This window comes from Elgaria multicarinata, chromosome 6, assembly GCF_023053635.1.
Source record: "Elgaria multicarinata webbii isolate HBS135686 ecotype San Diego chromosome 6, rElgMul1.1.pri, whole genome shotgun sequence".
In the NCBI taxonomy this organism is placed as follows: domain Eukaryota; kingdom Metazoa; phylum Chordata; class Lepidosauria; order Squamata; family Anguidae; genus Elgaria; species Elgaria multicarinata.
In genome coordinates this window covers 55,530,189-55,552,308 of record NC_086176.1, presented here as the reverse complement: position 1 = coordinate 55,552,308, position 22,120 = coordinate 55,530,189, and the positions used below count along the sequence as shown (strand labels likewise).

General features: G+C 42.0%; 1 protein-coding gene across 3 annotated transcripts in view; it reads right to left on the bottom strand.

The window, feature by feature from the left end:
* The window catches only part of SPIN1 (spindlin 1), a 50,344-nt gene that overhangs the window by 22,876 nt on the left and 5,348 nt on the right, over nucleotides 1–22,120 (bottom strand). Inside the window, exon 1 of one of the 3 annotated variants that reach the window (XM_063129439.1) lies at nucleotides 11,201–11,264. The exons of the other annotated variants lie outside the window; for them this stretch is intronic. The gene's annotated coding sequence lies outside the window, so the exon portion shown is untranslated. Of the gene's footprint in view, nucleotides 1–11,200; nucleotides 11,265–22,120 lie in introns of those variants that run through there. 3 annotated transcript variants of the gene reach the window in all.

Sequence of the window (22,120 nt, the reverse complement as noted above, 5' to 3'; positions counted from 1 at the left end):
TCGAAATTCGTGTAATTCTTAAAACCTTAGACAACTGAAATCCCTGGATTGTAAAGTGGGTAGGGGTGGAAGGAAAAAGCTCACCACAAATATCAGATATACTAGTGGCTTAGGTTTTAAAGCTCCACATGGCTTTCAGCATTGGCAATTGGAGAGGAGAGAAAACTGAACTGGAGTATAAAGTAAAGGTAGCAAGTGGAAAGTTATCAGAGAACATAGGGAAGTGGGGTAGCCAAAAGATAGGAAATGTACCCCACCATTCCTCAATGTTTCGCTAGATAATCCTTCAAGAAATGCAGTTGCTGTAGAAATATAGAGGTAGGCATCATTTTATTCTACATTACTTGGCAACATATCAATTAAAGACAACTCAATGATCCATAGGCAGGGAAAAGAGGTAGCTGTTGTCCATAGGGATTGCATCTCCCTGTCCAAGAACTCAAAATTGGGAGACTGCGTGCATGTACGCACACACACACACACACACACACTCCTAACCATTTCCTTGCCCAAGCTGGCAGAGCTGATCCCATGGTGCTAAGGACCCCAAAGTTGGTGGTCTTGGGAGACTTAAACATGCACGAAGAGGACACCTTGCTGGGGATGGCTTGGAATTTCATGGCTTCCATGACCCTACTGCAGAATATATCAAATCCTGCCACATATACTAGCCTTGTTTTTCTGTTCTGATTGACGGGACAGAGATTATCTGTGGATGGGGGAGCTTGTTATGACTCCATTGTCATGGACAGATCACTGTCTAGTCAGGCTTGGCTTTGTGCTGGCACAGACTTCTGTAGAAGTGGGCAGCCTATTATGATCTGCCCTTGGAGACCTGTGGATCTGGATTGTTTCAGAGTATTTCCAGCAGAGTTTATTTCAGATATGACCAATGGTCCTGCTAAGACCCTACTGTCTTTTTGGAAAGAAATGAACCAGCCCAACAATACAATTGCTCCCAAACATCCTTGCTCAAGGACTTTCTCAGCTCCTTGGTATCCTGACGACAAGGACACAGTTGATTCAACAACTGGAGCATAAAGATCATCAATAAAACTCAGGATAGATCTCATCTTAGACTAGTGTGGTGATGATAATGGTGAAGATAGCTTATCAGCCATCATTGCATCTGCTCAACGTCAGCCAATGTCAAATAGGCTGAGAACCAACTGCTAGAACCACTTTCTATCACATTTTGCAAATAAAAACCACTCCTATCCACTCCAACTTGGACTCCAGAGTTATATCAGAGATTGATGTAGCCAGAACACTGTCACATCAGGCTGTAATGGATACCTTTCAGTTTGCACAGCTGGAGGGTGCTGGCAAGCTGCTTAGAGGTTTAATGCCTACTCCCTGCTTTCTGGATCCTTGTCCTTCTCCATTAAGAACACCCAGATCTCAGTTCTCAATCTAGGCCTCGGAAGAGCCCCATGCCTCCTGTAGGGAAGCTGTGGTTCCTGCCACTCTATAGAGGTGGTGGTTCAGCCCCTTTTAAAGAGAGCCAAACTGGATCCAGCAGGTCTGAATCATTACTATTCAATGCCAAACTCCCCATTCCGAGGCAGGATGCCAGAGTGAACTCCAGTTTCAACTCCAGTTTTGAATTATACCAATTATTTGCATCTGTTGTCCAGATTTTTGGGTTTAAGTGTCACAAAAATATTGACAACATGCAGCTCTGCTTCTTGTTTCCATCTTCTAATTTTAGAGAGGCTGTGGAAAGTTTCAACAAGTGTCTGAAAGCGGCTTTGGAATAATGAGGCAAACGAACTTAAACTTATTCAGGTAAAATGGAGCTTTTATTGGTTGGAATGACTGCTGATCTGAAGAAAAGTTTGCAACCTGTTTTGAACAGTTACACTCCTCCTGAAGAATCAGGTAAGCAGCTTGAGCGTGTGCCTGGACCCAGTGTTACCTATCTATCTATCTATCTATCTATCTATCTATTTATTTATTACATTTCTATACCGCCCAATAGCCGGAGCTCTCTGGGCGGTTCACAAAATTTAAAAACATTCAAAGTATAAAACTACAGTATAAAACCATAGTATAAAATACAATATAAAAGCTCAGCCAGATAAAAATCTATGGAGGCACAAGTCACCTCAGTAGCAAGAAATGCATTTTACCAGGGTCAGGGTTAGCAAATCTGGCTATCTAGAGAGAGTGGACCTAGTCTTAATCACAAATACACTGCTAACATCCTGAGTAGACTACTATGGTGTACACAGGGCTACCTTTAAAGGTAAGTCTTGAAACTTCTGCTGCTCAAAATTTAACCACCAGAATTCTTGTAGTGGCTAGGCAGTTTGATCACATCACACTTCATTTAATAGCTGAATCAGTGACATTGGCTCCCCAATTGTTTCTAGGCTCAACTGAAAGTGCTTGTTCTGGCTTTTAAAGCCCTGAACTATTTGGGACCAGGTTATTTGAAGCACTATCTTTCCCATTGTATGAATCTGTCTAAGCCTCCAGAGCCCTGCTCATAGGCCTGCCATGAGGGTTAAGTTGGAGGGGAATTAGGGAAGGGTCTCTTTAGTGCCCCAACCTTGTGGAATTTCATCCCAAGGACTCCACCAGCCGCCCTCTTGCATTCCTTAAATGGAACGTAAAATAACATTTCATTCCAACAAGGCCTCTTTAAGATCATATTTGCGGCCCCTTATATATGTTTTTAATATCTGGGACTGTTTACTACGTTCATACAATTGTTTTATTCGTACAATTGTTTTCTGCGTGTGATGGGGTTGTTCTAACAGGCATGTTGGAAATATATAAACAAACACAAAGTCTGACTAATGAAGGCTTTTTACATATGCTGCTTAATTTTAGAATCAACTCTCGAGTAATAAAGGGATTAAAATTCTACGCACATGGAAGACAACCATTAAACAGCATATTATGGTAATTCTTAATGGTAATGCCAATGTCAAATCTCCTCAAAAGGTAAATAGTTAAATCATAGGTTCAATACTTCAAAAGTTTGCTTAATATATGCAGTAACTTTAGAAATAAGCATTTTAGCACCCTCTTGTGGTTGACTCTCTGCAGCTATCCCAGCTAAACCTTTTTAAGTAACCCCCATCCCCATTCCACATGGTGAGCATTCCATAGCTTCTCTCACATGCTTCTCCTAATTCCTCACACACCTAATTCCTCATCCTCAAGGCTCTCTAGGTCATTATGGCTGGGAGGGAATAGCTGGGCACCCAAGAGATTCTCTATGTTGCATGTGTACTTTTCATTCTATCTACTTTGAACTGTTCAAGAGGTACGAAGAGTTTGCCATGGAGTGGATTCGGAGTGGCGGCAGGTCATCTATATGATGCAGCCACCATCGCGAAGCCATTTAGGGGCAAACCCCCTAAACTCCAACCTTTTTAAGTGGAGCCGTGCCACAGCCGATGGCGCCCCGATTGGTCGCCATCGGCTAGAAAAGGCCTGGTTCAGGCGCTGCATGTCTGTTTTTTCCTTTCCCTCCAGCTGCCCTGTTGCTCCCATTTTTTAATTTTTTTTACTATGTTTTTAATCTGCACATCTACAGATCTACAGATTCACATCTACAGATTTTAAAAAAGGGGGGGAGGAAGAGAGGGATGTGTGGCGTCTGAACTGGCTCTCCTCCCTCTGAGGAGAGCCAGTTCGGGCAGCACGTATCCCTCCCCCTCTGGTTGCCCCGTTCCTCCCCCCTCCCATTTTTTAAAAACTATAGATGTGAAGGTTCGCATCTACAGATTATTATTTTTAAAAAAGGGGGGGAGAGGAATGGGGCAGCCAGAAGGAGAGCCGGCTGCCCTGTTTCTCCCCCCTCCCCCTGTGCTCGGCCTGGCAGTGGCAGCAACTCCACACTGGCACTCCTTCCCATGCAGATGCCATGAAGGAGCACCAATGTGGGAGCCTGAGGCCTCACGCCGCCATCAAGATGGGGCCCTGGTCTTTTCAGCCAATATTTAACTACATGTCTCATAGAAAAGCTTTGGCAAACAGTAAGATTCAAACTGCTAATAGTTAGACCTTACCAATTCTGATCTGCACAAGCAATATTGCCTTCATTGTGGCCCTTTCTAGCAATCCCTGTGCAGCACTGTAAAAAAAAACCTCAAAATTTTGTGAATGATCCTTTTCAAATCTCCCTCCCACAACATCTGCACTTTGTTTTTGTCAAAAAGCATTCTCCATGGGTTACGTAACTGACTACAAACAAGAAACTGCTTTTGTCAGATGGTTTCTTACGCACCTCTGCCAGTCGTGACACAGTGACACAAACACCTCTTGTAGCATAATGGAAGTGAGCGAAAACTCCTCAACGCTATTTCACTAAGAGCAAATCCTTGTAGCTCTTTCTAGCATATGGCAGCCATATCTTCTTTAGAAACTTCCAGTCACACTTACCACACACTCTGAAATGTTTAGGTGAACGCTGTATGGAGTCCCATGCGGACTAGTTTTCTTTTCATGCCACCACAACTAGCTCCCATGGATCCCAAGGTACTGTTAGAGGTACACATGAAAATCGGCTTTTGTGCTTCCCACCTCTCTTATCAACCCCCTCCCCCACAAGACATCCCACAACAACTGGGGGGGGAGCATATAAACAGATGGCTACATTTGCCAGTTCACAACACTGGCCCAGTACACATGTCATCATAACACACGATTTAAAATTTGTGGCTTATTGCAAATGAGCAGCATGTTAATGCATGCTGCCAGATCACTCCCACTGCAAGTGTTCCTGATTTGCATAGTGTGACATGAGAATCAGGAATTCTGGCTTCTTTCTCCCCCAACAAGCCAGAGTTTCTGGTACACATGTTGCGAAGGGGGGGTACCCTAACTCCCAGCAGTGTAGGCAGGGACAACAGGTTGCTTAGATACGTTAAACAGCAGCAATAACCAAGGGGAAAGCAGTACCAAGGACAAATGGAATAAAGTACACACATTCCAATATGATAGCTGGTAGGTTTATTTACAGAAAGGGAAAGGGGGCAAACATACAAAAGAACCTGAGCAATGTTTATAGACAATACTTTCAGGGCAAAACAACAAAACCGTCTAAACCTGTCTATACATACCAGCGGCACAGGCCTTCAATAGAAATGGCCTCAGAAAGTGAACGCTCGAAAGCAAGCACCGGACAGGGCAAGATGAAAGAAAGCAAAGACACCAGCATCTTCCCAGCCCTTGGTTTTATATCCAAAAGCCTTTAGCAAATCTGATGAGATCCCTATTAGCCAATCAGAGCTAGCTGGAAACAATCTGCTCAGGTTTCTGGAAGCAGAAATTTTTCACCAACGCTCAGCTGAAGTTGTTCAGCCAAATTAGTGAGGGTTCTGCTTTGGCCCTGAAGCCAGAGAAGGCATGAGGTAACACACCCAGGTGGCCTAACGAATGCACGCAGGCTCAGCCTTACGGAATGGAACTGCACAGGCTGCTAAAACACAGAGAAGAAAAAATGGATTTCTTGACACATATCACACTAAACAAGCCATGGACAGAAGTCTGCCTCATTCATTACAACCCACAATTTAAAAGAATTGTGCATTTTTGTGATGTGTAATCTGGGCCATTTATTCTTTAAACTGGAGGTTTGGGGTGTGACAGTGAGATGTGTGGGAGAACCAGAACACCCCTGGACACCTTTCTTGGTGCCTACCTTTCACACTTATTTTACATTTATGTATGTACATATACATGGGTTAGGATGAGAGGATAGCTGTGGGTAAACGCAAAAGCACAAAAGATAGGGGGGGGAAATGAGTTCGCGTGTAGAGAAAAGGAGAGGAAAAAAGAGTTTCCCTTCTGTAAAACAGGTTTCTGTTGCCACTGAAAACTGTGTGTTCAAAAGAATTGCGTAGTGTGTTGGGATTAAACCACTTCTGACTTTACTCAATCTTTGGGTTGGGTTAATTGTCCACTGGGTTAGCAACACCTTCAATGGCAGCTATTTTCTGATAGTGCCCAGGACAGTGCCTTAAATTGCCAAATGTGTCCATGGGCTCAAAAAGGTTGCCCACCTCTGCTTTAAACTAGTATGTCTCAGAAGTGCTACATGGAATAATTTGGAGGACTTAAATCTCAGAGGATTTATAAACACATAAATTGATACTTAAATGTACGAAAACTACGTAAACAAGAAGGAAGACATTGTCTATAACAGTTTAGTTTGGATAAATTAAGTTATGAGAAGTTGAAACCATAGAAAGAGATGTGCGAAAGGAACAAAAGGACTTTAAAGCCTTCGTTAATATTAGGCCTACTAAATTTGTATCCCACCAAGCCAAATGCTGACCAGTCACACATGGGCTAGATAACTTTTGTGCTGCATGCCTGGGATTATGGGAGTTATACTCTAAAACATCTGGAGAGGCCAAGTTGCCTACCCATGTCCTATGCAATTAGTTTTATTGCAAAATAATTGTACTGCCTATGTGAGAACAGAAATAGGAAGATTTTGTTTATTAAACCACGTATGTGTGCTTGCTTTGTCCGAGAAAGAAAATACTGAGAGAATATGAGGATTCCTGTACTCAGGAGATCACTTCAAAATCAGTCCATCACGTCAGAAACATTGCTAAGGCGGAGTATCAATATGGGTACCTAGAATAAAGATTTTGCTTCCTACCCTTAAAATGTTGTTAGCTATTCTTCAAGTTGGTTTCCAAAATTGTTAAGCTGCTGTTTTGCCATCACTTGAAAGAGGCTGCAGTTCTCTAATTCATTGATGAAAGTTACATTAGAATAAATGGATACAAGTTAATACACTTCTCTTGAAGACAGTAAACACAGAAATAATGGTATTTCACTACCAGGTTAGAAAACTTTTTTCAAAATATGTTTACATTTAATTGGGAATTCCTATTCAAATATTTATGCTAATCCTCCATCTTTATTTAAATGCCTTAATATGTCACTTCAATTAATTTATCTTCCATTTGAAACCTGCAAGATGTATTGGTGACACAACATGACAAATACAGCATAAACTACATAGTAGGGTTTTGTGACTATCATACAGCAAGTACTACTGTGCAACTAACAAACCAACAAAAAAAATAATTCCTTGGATCAGAGATGTGCAGCATTGGGAAACACTCTCTTCTAGTATACAACAGGTACTGTCTTCATGTGGCTAAATCTACATAGTTAAGTCTATGTGGCCTTGATCCTCATACTGGTTTCCTAGATTCACTTTGACCAAGTGGGTGAGGAGCTTGACAATTTACTTCATTTCAGCATGGCTTCTGATACTAGCTGTTAACATGAAACAGTAATCTTTTTTTAAAGCTTTGGCAAATGGGAAAAGCCAATGCTACTGAACAAAATGAAATTGTCATATACCTATGTGGATACAGCTACTATAGAAGGTTTGCTGGAATTGGTTTTATATGGCCACTAAATAGGCTCTATGCACTCACAGAGGGCCAACTAACTGTTCACCATGACCACAGAAAAGCCTCTGTGCCCTATGTTTTAAAACTAGCTTGTGGCATGGAATGCCACAGTTCAAAAAAAAAAAAAAAAGTCCGAGCCCTTGAAAGCCCTTGGCGATAGAAAATACGTTCATGGCCTTTTGTGAAAGCTCATCTAGATGATAAATTGAGTTTTAGAATTAGGAACTGACAAGAAAAGGAAGAGCATAGGAGGAAACATTTACTTTATTGTCCTTTCATATTTGAGAATATTTGAAATTTGGCTTTGGAATATACGATTTCAGTTTATTAATTTTGTATTTCTTGTAGTGAAGTTCCTGTTTTTTTCTAGATTAAAATTAGCAATTCAATCAGATTTACAACACTAAATTAAAATACCACTTTAAGCACACTTCTACAAAGGTTGAGTACAGCCTGATCCAATCAAAGTAAGGCTCTAGTCCTAAACACTAACTCCCATCGAATCTAGTAAAACCTACATCTAAGCAAATATCTAGCAGACTGAGCTGAAAACAAGTCACTTAGGTTAGGAAATGTGTTTAATGGCACACTGTCTTGCCAAAGAAGAGTGTGCAAGGAGACCTTCTGTTGTCTCAGATATGCACTTATATCCTGATATGCACTTATATCCTATGCCCCAAGCCAAATGTGGACCAGTCATATCTTATTCCAATATAGGCAAAATACATTTGTTAAAGTACTGAGAATTTTAGATCTATACAGCACAGCAGATTAAATCAAGGTCATTGAAATCACTAAGAAGGGATCCCAATTTAAAAATCAATGACTTAAATCAATGATTTCCCATTTGAAAAGTCATACAGTTCCCAAACAATTATGCATACTGGTTATTATACCTTAAACTATCACATAAATATTGGTTTACAATTAAAATAGAACTTTTATACAACCTAAGAGCACAATCCAAAATATTTGGATACATACAACACTATGCAGGATCAATTACTTAATGCTACAATTCTATATATATATACACATTTAGAAGTGTAACTTACTTCCAGCTAAACATGCATAAGATGCAGCTAACAAGTGCCCAGTCCACCACTTTGCAGAAGAAAGGAATTGAAGTTACTGGGGGAAATGTGTTTCTCTAGCACAGTGGTTCTCAACCTTCCTAATGCCGCGACCCTTTAATACAGTTCCTCATGTTGAGGTGACCCCCAACCATAAAATTATTTTCATTGCTACTTCATAACTGTAATTTTGCTACTGTTATGAATCGTAATGTAAATATCTGATATGCAGGATGTATTTTCTTTGTTACAAATTGAACATAATTAAAGCATAGTGATTAATCACAAAAAGTGAAAGACCTCTCTAATGCCCCACCATAACGTGTGTCTCACATTGGTGGAACACACTGGAGGACTCTTCCAACAGATCTCAACTCTCCGGCAGGCGTATAGAGAGAGACGCACTCCCTCAAGTATCTAGCCTGAACAATATGCACATGTAAACTGCTTAAGAGATTTTATGATATTAAGCAGTATAGAAGTATTATCAATAAATAAGAAGAATTCTAGGGTACTTCAGAACTTACCACGTTGTGACATGGTGAGTTGGCGTTAATTATATTTGTTTGTTTATGTATTTATACCCCACTGCCACTTTTGTTTGGATTTTTTTCCAATGGACCAACACGGCTGCTTGCCCCTTTCCAGGTAAAATTGTTGCCTTGAAGTCAGCAAGGCTGGCGGTAACTGAGGAAACGGAGCTGAGGCGTCTTTCCTTGGCCAGAACAAGACAAGAAGGAAGGAGCCGGGGTGGCACATCTTGCGGTTCGTTCTAGGCCTGGTGCTGTTCTGTAACCGCTATTCTAGCAGGGAAATGCTCTCGTTGTCCTTGGGGAAATAGTAACGGGAGTATTCCTCTGCCTCACCGTCGTGCGCGCCTCGTTTTCTCCTTTCGAGTCCATTCCGTCTGCAGTCCCTACCCTCCCGGGATGTGAGAACCTTTCTGCACCTCTCAGAACCTTTGCTGCGGGAGCGTCTGTTGCTGCCCGGGGGATCCTCCGGGTGGCTCCGGCTAGGGGGATGCTTTACTGTTGCGGACCCCAGTGGAGGGAGAGAAGAGCGAGGTGAGAGTCGGCCTCCAGCTGGAGTCGCAGCGAGGGATGTGTGGAGGGAAGGAGGGACCGCGCTCCAATGGAGGCGCCGGGGGAGCGGATGGGCCCAGGGGTGGGAGGCAGAAAAATCCAAGCCCCTCCTCCCCGTGGCACAGCCAGGCTCGAGGGAAAGGAAGGCTGGGCGCTGTCCTGGGAATGTATGGCTACTACGCTGGCTGAGCCCGGCTTTGGGGTAGGCACCCAGGGGGCGGGGAGGCCGGCATGGGGATGTGTGCGGGGAGGGGATCTGGTGGCTGAGATTAGCACCGAAGGGGGGCATCTGGACAAAAGCGCAGGAGTTTGTACACGGAAGAATGTTTTCCCTGAACAATAAAGTGGGTTTCCCTCGCTTCAGTCTGATGCAGGCAGCGATGTATGGAGACTTTAGGCCCTAAAGTCCATCGGAAATATGTGTTTTCCGATGGTCTTAGGCGACCCCTGTGAAAGGGTCGTTCGACCCCCAAAGGGGTCGCGACCCACAGGTTGAGAACCGCTGCTCTAGCAGATGGAAAGGGTCCACACTGTTTGGTAAAGTGACAAATTGTCATAAGGCAAATTGATATCAGAACACATTACTGGAACCGCTTAGAGATATTTTTTTTAAAAAAAGCTCTAATAACTAAAATTACAAAATACAAGCATCTAGAGACCATGTAATAGTACAAAGCTGTCCATATAGCAACAGGCCAAACCTCTCCGCTCCCAGGATAGCCCCTGATCCCAACCCCACATTATTATTTCTCTTAGACATTTTCTATGAAGCAGACACACAAAAGGCTCTTTAACCTCAGCTTGAACAACAGCAGAGACTTTGCCACTGCTCTTCTTTTGCGTACCTTTAGCTGCCCACTTGCTAAGATGCAAACAGGAGTAAGCACATAACTGAGGTTTATGAGAGAAGAGCTGCTTTTCAAGTTAGAGAGCAGAGGAGGGTTAGAGAGGTCTCTGCCTGCCTACCTCTTGGCTTGCAAAGGAGTGTTGCTGGCTCTTCAGAATTTGCTCGATTCGAAGTTGCACTGGTTAAAAAGTAGATGCAGAATCCTGGACAGCAACAAGACTTCCATTGGATCTTCTTGGAACAGAATTAAAGCTTCTCAATCCTCGCCCAAGCACGTACCTCTCTTAAATTATCTCCTCTATGTATGGAATACACATAGCTAGTCGCTAATGCAACCATGGATGTGGAAATGGTCACTGGAAAGTTTGGTAACTACCTATGCCCAAGTGATACTTCATCTATCTGGCTGTGTTTGACTTTCCAGAAGAGACCAGTGAAGCACATTAGAACAGTGGGGAATGAGGTGGGGAAGAGGGGAGATTGACCCAGAACTTCTGTAGGACGCTAAGGTAAAACCATTTTTATAGTGTTCAGATTTGTCATCTCTGATTTGCCAGACTTGAATACAGTGGTGGAGGAAAATAGATTATCTGAACCCGCTGAATCAGGCTTGTGGGACAGAAATTGTATTGATTGTGTTAGTAGATGACATCTACTGAGACACAGACTAAGTGGGAGAGGGTGTGTGGAGAGAAGAGGGTATACATCCCTGTTGATTCTCTTAAACATCTTAGTGCTTTTAATACCAACCCCTCTACATTGCTTATGGATACGAGGGCAACACACCAGTTATGCTCTTACCTGACAGAGGATGCAGAAGGAGTTTGGCGTCATCAATACTACATGCAATTATTTCTCTCCTTTTTCTTAAATCCTGGGGAGGAATTGGGGTATCTAAACAGATGACCCAAACAGTATTGTGTTGGATGAAGGTCAATAAACAAGTTTCATTAAGAAAAGACATATATTAATGGTGGATTGTCTAGTTGCTCTACGATTGGAGTCTGGCCTGCACTTCATAGGGTAATTCTATCTTAAAGGAGGAGACGTACAGTGTGCGTTGCTCATATAACTGACTGGGTTTGCATGATCGTCGCAGCTTGTCATAGCTTTTATAAGCCACAGCACCTCCTGAACCACAGCACCTCCTGAAAATTCAAGCTACAGCTTGTCATGTCATCTGAACCTGACAGGGGTTGTTGTGTGAGGGCTAAAAACAACCCTCACACAACAGTAGAATAGGCCATAGGTTCTGCAAGGGTTTAACCCTTGCACAATTCACCACCGCCATGTTTGAACACAAGCAGCAACTGTGGATTGAATATTCAAAATGGTTGCTGACACAAGCCACAGTGGGCTGTTTGAACGTACAAACAGGCCCAATATGTCATAAACGAGTCACTGTGTGGGATACCATACTCAATAGACTGTGCACGCAGACTCACACAAAGTATCACATGCCCCTATATCTAAAAGTGATCACAATGTATTAGTCTACAAATAGTGCAAATTTGGTGGTTTTATGAAAGAATGCACAATTGGTTGGCTATATTGGTGCACTAAAATTGCAACTGGTTTAGGACACAATTGCCCAGCTTTTGAGCAGGGCTGGTTACAAATATTCTCTAAAAGCTTGCCAGCTGTTTTTTTAAGTGAAAGCCCTGAACTGCCTAGGTGATGAGTATTGTAGAGACATACTTTCCCACTTATGATCTTCCAAGGTGGCCCTGCTCCAGGTGCTACCTGGGCTGCAGCAGGTGAGTATGAAGTTGAGTGTATTCTCACATTAGAGCCTACTCTATGAAACACTCTATTCAGGGAAGAAGACAAGCTTTTTGAACCTTTAGGGCAGCCTGTCTTAACGTTGGAATCTCAGATTTTGTTCTGACCAAACTCACATCATCTGTAACCTTGCTGGCTGGGGATGACGGAAGTTGTAGTACAACAACATCTGGGGATCAAAGGCTGGAAAAGTCTGTTTTAGATGGATTGTGGGGTTTTTTAGATGAACATCTGCTGGGCTAGAGAAAGGCCTTGAACTTTAGATGGTTGTATGGTAGGATTGCTGTTATTGTCATTGCTATTTAATTATCTGCAATGTATTTACATATCATATATTTTTCAACCTCAAACTGGTTTGAGGGATGGATAAAAAAGGAAGAGAATGGTTCCTGCTTAGTCCTAGAACAAGTGACAATCCTTACTTAATTTGATTGTGTTGCTCAGGGTCTCAATAGGGACTATGCTTTCTATGCACATTAGAGACTTTTAGTGCATTTTGTTGTTTGTAACTGTCACTTTAAGAAAATGGAACATTTGCTGCAGATCTGCCTATTTAACTGTCTTTTCAATCTCAAAGCCTCCAGCTCCTGTTATAGCATCTGATGAAGTGGGTTGTAGCCTACAAAAGTTCATATAAATGTATTAAAACATCTGAACAACTGAAACAGTTAATATATGTGTTCTACACTTAACTCTTACATTTGTAAACAAAATACTAATCCTTACTTATTAAGGTTACCAAAGTAAAAATTCTCAACCTACAAAATGACACCAAGGATCAAAAAGTATGGGCATGCAGTACTCTTTTCAGAGTAATCAATTCTCTGGCCCTAAGAAGAGATATTGCCTAACTGTGGATTTTGGATTTGTTACTCATGGGCCTAAGCAACTATCTTTGTTTTTTATATACCATTATTCAGAATAATGAAGATTGAAGTAAGATCTCTCCAAACTGGGTGAACAGGTAACTAAATAAAATTTACAGTAATGGTATCAGAACTGTCTGCAGCAATGTAGGAAATGTATTTGGGGATAGGCAGATTACTAAGCTGTAGAAATAAAGAAAGTAAACTCAGGGCCAAACAATATGGCATTAGTCATGTTTAAAACTAGCATACTCATCTGGGCTGATCTTTTGGGAGCAGCAGCTACGGGATCCCAATTGGGGCCCTACATTAGTTTTCCACTACCCCCCCCCCCCCCACACACACACAGTGTTCTCAGTAGAACGGCATTTCTGGGGATAAAAAGCATCCAGGAGTAAGCCTGTTTCAACAGAAAACTGGGTTTGAGGTCGAGTGCACATTCCGTATCAGGGTACTGTGGCTGCTTGTTCTCCAAAATAAAAACAGCCAGTTTAAGCACACTTTTATAAACACATAACTAATGTCACATGCAGTTTGGCCCTCAATATTGGAAATTAGAAACAGAATTCTAGGTTAAAAAAAAAATCACAATGACATCGCAGCAATATGATCACATGTAGAAGACGGTCTAGAATACTGGTCACTCCACCCTGTGATGGGCTTGGGGGGGGGGTGCGGTCCCTTTAAGACTACTGACAAAGTTGGTCTCTGGGCAGATCTGAGATCGGGATGCCAAGGACCTTGAGTAATTATTGTGTCGACTCATCCTACTCTGCACCTGGCCGATAGTCCCCTGTTGTACGTGCAACCGAGCCGATAAAAGATCAAGGCTGAGCCAGTTGCGGGGCTTCCTTGCAGCAGTGTGGTCCTGGTAACATAGGCTGAGAGGGAATGTTTTTCTGTCTGTGAGGCTACGGCCTGCAGAGGTAGAGTTTGTGTAAAAGTTTGTTCAAGGGCTGGATGTCTTGGGAAAGGAGTGGCTGCTTGTTTAGCAGGGGGGAGGGTTGAGTGTGTGAGTGTGGGGTGTTGTGTTTGTCCTTCCTGCCCTTCTTGTTTTTGTGCTGTGTCTTTTCCCCTTATGTGTTGTCCTGGCCCTGGGACGTGGGAACCCTACCAGACCTTTCTGTGTGTAATTAATAAACTGTTTTAGACCCTACTGTGGTGTGACTGTTATTTCTGGCGCGCCAGACTCAACCCAGATCAGGAGCGCAGGTGCCGGGCTCCTTGACATACCCCAAGAGGGTACTTGATAGTGGGAAAAGAGGAATTAAAATGTTCAAGGGGCTGAAGCATCTTACCAAGGCAAAGTCTTTTCTTTGCAGACATGGACTTCTTTCCTTTGTCTTTGTAGATATTACCTGCAATCTCCAAGATTAAAGGAACCACAGCTGCAGAAAAGAAGCCCAAATGTATTCTTGAGTCCAACGTATTCACAGCAGACCCCTTTGTTGTGTGGAGTGCTGTTTACATAAGAGACAATACTCTCATCCCATCAGCTTTAGCAGAAGACACCCATTTGTTCTTTTCCATATTACATATTTAGGATGCAGCTTGGCTCTAGACTAAAGGCCCATACCCAAATTCGCACAGATTGCCTCACCTCCTGAGGTCTACCCTGTCTACCTGAGAAATAACTGCCATCAAATCCAATTCTCTACATTTGAACTCTTATAATTCAACAGGAAGAAGCCAACCTTAACCTGTAAGTTGTGTTATTTATTCCCTCCAACCCCAAACTGAAAAATTTGTAACTATTTCCATTAAAATAAAATAAATGGGATAGATGGATGGATTAGGAAATCCGGCTATATTATACAGCATAATACTCCCCTTGAAAACTCATATTCCTACATCTGGCTTTGCTCCTAGATTCTCAGGTAGCAGCCATGGCCAAGAGTGCTTTTGTTCAGTTTAGGTTGGTATGCCAGCTGCATCCATTCCTAAAGAGATCAATCTGGCCACGATAACATGCCTCACTTACAATCGAGGCTGAATTACTGCAATGCTCTCTCTACTCTGAAACAACCACAAATGCTCAGCTGGTCCAGAATGTAGCAACTAGAGTGCTGACTGAAGCCAGTTTTGGTGGGCATATTACTAGAAGAGCTCCACTGGCTTCCAATCCATTTATGGGGGAAATTCAAATTGCTAGGTATCACCGTTAAAGCCCTAAACAGCTTGGACTGCAACACCTAAAGGGCCATCTCCTCCAATCTGACCCCGCCTCGTCCTCAAGACCAATCAGAGGCGCTCTTGTCCACATCCAACAATAGCTGAGGGTGAACTAAACATCTGATAAAGCACGTATCGTGGAATTATGTGTACTAGCCTTCTCTACTCTCCTGTAAGCACATTTGGCCCCAATACAGTTCAGGACCATGGTAATCCAGGAGAGGTTGTTTTATATTCCCTCTACCTTTTTTCTGTGAAATTCTACCTGTCACCCCCATAGTGGGGTTAATAATAGAAAAATGTCTCCAGTGGAATTTCAGGGAAATCCTACTCTCCTGGGGAGTGCTAAACTGATTCAAGACTGTTCACGCTTACAGAATAGTAGAGGAAGCTAACATGCATAGCTCTACTATGTGTGCTTTAAAGAATGTTTAGTTTGGCCCCCAAGGTGCAACTGCTCGGGAGATGGGAGACAGCCTTCTCTGTGACAGTGCCTAGCCAACCTTCCCCAACCTGGAACCCTCCAGAAGTTTTGGACTAAACTTCCTTACCATTAGCCACATTGACAGGGATGACAGGAGTTGTTCCAAAACATCTGGAGGGCAACATGTTGGGACAGGCTGGACTAGTATATGGAACTACCCAGAGAGATTTGTCTTGATGCATCTCTGATGCTCTGCCATCTTGCAAAAACTTTTAGAATAAGCTTTTGGATTGCCAAGCTGAAGTTATTTTGTTGCTCCCTTGAAGAATGAATGCATTGTTTTTATCTGCTTGCTTTGAGGGGGAAGACTTGTACAAAGAGTTTTGTGGACCAGGTTTGGCCCAAAGGGTGTCTAACCCACAACATTTTTGAGTTTCCAGGATAATTCTTTGGAATAGCTTAATACTTGTAGCTTATATTAAATGAAAGGGCATGGAAAATGACGAGATGCGGTTAGCTAATAGCAAGCATATTTTGAGAAGGATTTGTAGAAAGAGTGTTTAAAAGTAACTCCTTTCTTGCCATCCATATCGAAACACTTTCCTCTGTCACCTAGCCTTCTAACATCCAAGACAGGAAAGCTTATTTTTGAGAATAGAGTACTAGCCTCCTTCGCTACCTACCAGTCCTGCCTTTGTGTCTTGCACTGCCACTCATACAGAACTGGGAAAAGGGGTTCATAACGAATATTAACAAAATGTTCAAAAGAATGAGTGTCAGTGAAACACACAAAGGCCGGAGTGGCACAGAGTGAATTAGGATTGGTTCCCTTTACTATACTTAGCTATTCTTTCAATTCTGTGCCTTACATTAAGATGCAGCCCAGCGGCAACTTCAACACAGGAGTGGGCAGGTATGAAGCTTGTAGAATCAACTTTCTTTTTACTAGAACCCCAAGATCCACTAACTGAAGCGTGGTGCAAAAGATACACAATTAGAATTAAAGAACTCTGAGCCCAGGATTTGTTTTATGTTTTGTTTTTTGGAGTACCAGTATGAAATGCAACTCAGTAATTCCACTCAAAAATTACTTAGTGCCCATTCTGGTTTTCTTCATTTCAGCAGTATAATTAAGAGTGGGGGAAGGAGTGATTGGGCTGGTTCGCATCATCAAACAGCCAAATGGTGGGCTATAGGATGTGTGAACAGCCATTTTGAATATTTCCTATCCAGGAGCAGCTTGTCATGTTGTGCTAACCTAACCTCACATAATCCTACAACAGATCATGGGTTATTGTTTAACCCTTACATACCCCTCAGCAACCAGGTTCAGATGCAATGACTACCACTCGTCAGAGGTTAAATATGCAAAATGCCAGCAAGCACATACCATGACTTGCCGTAGCTTGAATAACCCACAGTAGACTATTTTGACTGTGAGAACTGGCCCATTGTTGCAGCTGCTTTAAACAATTGGAGACAGAAATCCTTGGCTATCTACCGCAAATCATTCAGAGATCTACCAATAGATATACAATTACCTTCTGCCCATCCTTGACAAGCAAAAAAACAGGCAAACACTAACCAGTGTTCATATGCTACTTTTGGGCATTTTAGTTCATTTATTTCCAAGTAGGTAAAGACAACCAGCAGAACTGGCACCCTCATTGAGTGATGTAAGGTGGTAAAATTTCAAGTGCTTTATTTTCTCACAGAAAACTTTTCATTTCATAACTTCATTAATAACATCACGCCAGTCCTTTTCCAGCTTCATTGGCTGCCAGTCCAGGTCCGGGCCCAATTCAAAGTGCTGGTATTGACATTTAAAGCCCTAAACGGTTTGGGGCCAGGTTATCTGAAGGAACGCCTCCTCCCATATGTACCTACCCGGACCTTAAGATCATCTACAGGGGCCCTTCTCCGTGAGCCCCTGCCAAAGGAAGTGAGGCAGGTGGCTACTAGGAGGAGGGCTTTCTCTGCTGTGGCACCCCGGTTGTGGAACGAGCTCCCCAGAGAGGTCCGCCTGGCGCCTACACTGTACTGCTTTCGTCGCCAGCTGAAGACCTTTTCATTCACTCAGTATTTTAACACTTAATTTTAACTTAAATTTAAATTTTATTGTTTTAACTCTGTATTTTAATCTTATATCAACTTTGCTGTGTGGTTTTATCCTGGTTGCGCTTTTTATACTGTATTTTGTAATTGTGTTTTAACCTGTTGGGTGTTTTACTGTGGTTTTAATTTTTGTGAACCGCCCAGAGAGCTTCGGCTATTGGGCGGTATAAAAATGTAAAAACAAAACAAAAACAAAACAAAACAAAACCAATGAATGGATGCCAACTGCAATTACATTATAAGAATTTTTCCAATTCGAAATTTTCCGGAAAACTCATATCACTGTCCTCATTTTTTTAAAAAAAGTATTAGCCACTCTGCTAGTCAGATGAGCAAATAGAAGAAAGCCTTCTAATTTCAGGTATAGCTAGTGACCTCATAAGTCAAGTGGCTAGAGCTTAACTAGAGCATGTTAGTTACATTTCAAACTTACACTGATGGCTTAAAAATGTCAAAGTGCTATGTTGGATACAGAATTGAACCAGGATTGGGTAGTTCTGGGATCAAATGGGCCAGTCAAATTAGGCCAGTCATCTCTCAGCCTTAACTAACCTATAAGGTTGTTGAGAATACAACAAGCAAGGAAACAACTATATATAATGTTAAGTTTAAGAAAGTAAAAGGCTTGCGTAGTCATTAAAATTGTGTGTGTGGCTATCTCAAGACTAAGCAGAGGAAGACTATCTGTGAGCAATTACCTTGAGATAGAAGCTGTACTGGGAACCTTGCCAGGATTCTCTAAGATATCATGGTGTTAATGATATGAACATACCAAAGATCCTTGAGGCTGGGTTAGCCTAATCACAGCTGTATGTAATATAGATAAAAAACTGTGTATATGTGTATAGATTTTTGTCACTCTGCACAATGACACGGAACTGTAAAGAAGTCTGAAGCTAATAAACTTACTCTGCTAAGTAAGACCTGCATTGTGAGCTGTGTTTCTGAGCACAAACAGAATTCCCAAGGAAAAGTTCTGGCCGCAACATATAAGGTCCCTGAAAAAAGGGCAAGATATATAATAAAAATGAAGGGCAGTTGATAGTACTCATCAGGAAGCATCTTCCTGGGTCAGCTAGTCTAACAAAAAGTTTGCATAACATTGAATCTATATAATAGGCCAACCTTATACTTCTTTCTAGAAGTTGTAGACAGGCAAATATAAGATATAAACTCAAATCAGGAAACCAAATATAGTGCTAAATGCTACCACTAGTCAGAGGTATTTTGGGTACACTGAAAGTTAAAGAACGTCTTTCACTGCTTAATGTTATTTTGCTAAATACAACTTTGAACTCTGGCTCCCAGAGTGTCATTCTTTCTCCTGCAGGTGGCTTCCTCTGCCCTCACGCAGAAACCCAGGAGAAACAACTTCTTGGCAGTGCTTGGAAACCAGGCTGCTTAACACACTGCTTCCTAGCTCCTTCCGATCACTCTTTGTATGCAGCCATAAGATGGTAGCAAACACTTCTCTTTTCAGTTCAGCTTACTCTTTTTCTTCGTCAACTGAGGACCTGGGAACCAGCCACTGCTCCAAGTGGGACAAGTCTTGCCAAATGCCCTATCCACAGCATACAGCAGAAACACTGACAGAAAAGGAAGGCTACACTGAGGAGAAAAGCACTGCTATGAACCAAAGACAAGTTGGACACAACAGTACCTTGCTTATCACCATGGAATGTGCTCTGCCTGCTCACATAGCCCAGAACAGCTATTGCTGCACATCCTCCCATGGCAAACTGGGCAAGACTGGTGAGATAAGGGCACCATGGTAACATCTGCCCCAAATGAACAGTGCAAAGCAGATGAAATGCGGTAGGGATGATTAGTGCCGCACCTGCACTAACCTACTGCCTAGTGCAACTATCCCCAAACCCAATTCATATCCATGCTCCAGAACTAGAGCACCATGGAGTGACCTGGCCCTGCTGCATACCTCATCCCACCACTACCTCTGGCGGACAACAGTTACAGTCTCAGGAACATATGATCAACAGACCTACCATAGCCTTCAGGTTTTTATTTCCTCCTGCTGCTTAAAGTTTTTTCTAAAGGTTTTGTTGAGGTTCTCCCAAACCTGCTGATCCTCTTGTGCATGATGGTGCTGCTTTGACTACTTAAACAATGGCACTCACCTCTGAATGCTGCGAATGATTTGACAGGTTAATAGTGATCATACAAGTGGGTAATACTTATCTATATTATTACACTCAGAGGAATTAACAGACAATATAAACTTTGAACAAATTCCAATACAACAGTTGCATATACAATACAACTTAAGTGAACCACCACTTATACTATTAGATTTATGCTACCATTTATGAATCACCAAGCATTTCAAGTATGTGAACCTGAAGTATGACCTAAATCGAAGTACAAATCATTTAACCTCAAAAATTCACGTTACAGCTTTATCCAAAGCACGCAAATGCCTGCTTTAGTTTCATATTCAGCAGCATGGGAGCTACTTTTAACATTCTATTGCTAGGTGTGACAACAGGTCCTTACTAGTAAATAACTTCTACTGAAATCAATGGAACTTGTTACTAAGCAAAAGTCTTTAGAATCAGAGTACTGCAGCTCATGCATTTATTAAAACTGCAGGTGTAAGTGGAACAATATCATAATAGTTATACCAGTGCCAGTGGACAACAGGAGTTTTATACTAAAGAAACAGATGACTTACTGATTCTATTCACACATCTGTACTGGGGTGCTGCAGGAAGAGGAGGCAAATAAGCAAAAATTCAACTCTTCCTTCTCTTTCCACCTGCAGGAGCATTGTAAATGGATCTCTGCTCAGGGGATGTTCTCAGTGCCAAAATAAAATGCTGGATGCAACCCATTACACCTTTGGTGGCTGTTTGTACACTCTAAATAAGAAGATTGATGTCAGACAGTCATTCCCGACTATGAGCTCAAAGGATAATGGCAGTTTTTACATCTTAATTATCAGATGTACAAGTATCCTGAATTGTGGTAATTTCACCACTCTCTCAGTAGGGGGATATTTTGTTTCAAAGCACCAAAATTATGACATTCATTCTCAGTTTTTCCATAATAAACTGTCCTTCACATCTTCTATTCATATAAGAAGAATGTTCACATATTCTATTCTTGAAATTTTTTGGCCCTGTGGCCTCATTTGGCTTTTTCAAAAATTGCCGTGGGCCCTACCACAAATTCGATGCTATGGGGTGAAGGCAATCACAAAATGGTGGGAGCATGCATGCCCTTATCTGTGTTTGCGTGCGCGCACATGTGTATGTATGAACATGCACCCTGTATGTGCTACTCATTTTGGTTTTTCTCTCTGGATCATTTTTTTCTCTCTCCTTTTCCTCTTTTTCTTCTTTCCAGCTCCACTTTCCTTTGTTCCATTAGCTTAAGTTGGGTGGAAAAAAGTCTTCTCTGACAAATAAAATAAAATAAAATAAAAATAACTGTGGGGGGAGCAAAGTCCAGCCCCACCAAAGAACCTTCGGGAAAAGGGTTCCTTGGTTTGGGATGGACTCTGTGCGCCTCCGTAGCCACTGTTTGTCACAGAGGACTTCTCCTATTTAAGCTAATGGGTGGATCAGCCCACTGTCTGAATATGGAGGGAAAAGCCCCCCTGTTGAAAATCAGCTGGAGAGGGGCAAATGTCATCTACCACCAAGGACCTTGTTGCCCCTAGGGCCTTTAATGAGGGGTGAACTGAACCCACTCTCCAGCCATTTTTTGGCAGAGAGGACTCCGTCTCCCCATTCAAGTGAAGGGAGGAATCACTCCATTCACTTGCAAAGAGGGGAAATCACTCCAGAGACTCCATGCTTCCTAATATCAAGTGCACATTCCAAACATCCAATTTCCTCAGTTTCCCAGTACAGTTCTGGCCTACTGTCAGATCACCAAAAGTCAGACCATCATAATCAGGCTAGAGTTCAACAAACTTTACTGATAGTTGAAGTGCATCAATCAAGAACACAATGATGATGGATTGTTGATTATTTCTTACAAATATTTACAGAAACTGACAAATTACAAAAAGATTGTAACTCAAATAAGGAAACATTCAAAGCAAGAACATTTCAGTTCTTATATTTCTATATTACCCCATACCTGAAAATCTCTGGATGATTCACAGAAATTAAATCATATCTAAGATAACAAATGGAGATGAGTTGATAACATAGAAGTTTGAAAATAACAAAAAGATTGCCATATCAATATTTCAAAGAGATCAGATCTTGGGCTCATCTACACGAAGCAGGATATTCCACTATGAAGGTGATATGAAAATGGTATATAAAAGGCAGGAGCCACACTACTGCTTTATAGCGGTATTGAGGTGCACTGACAACTGTTGGGGCCCATTGA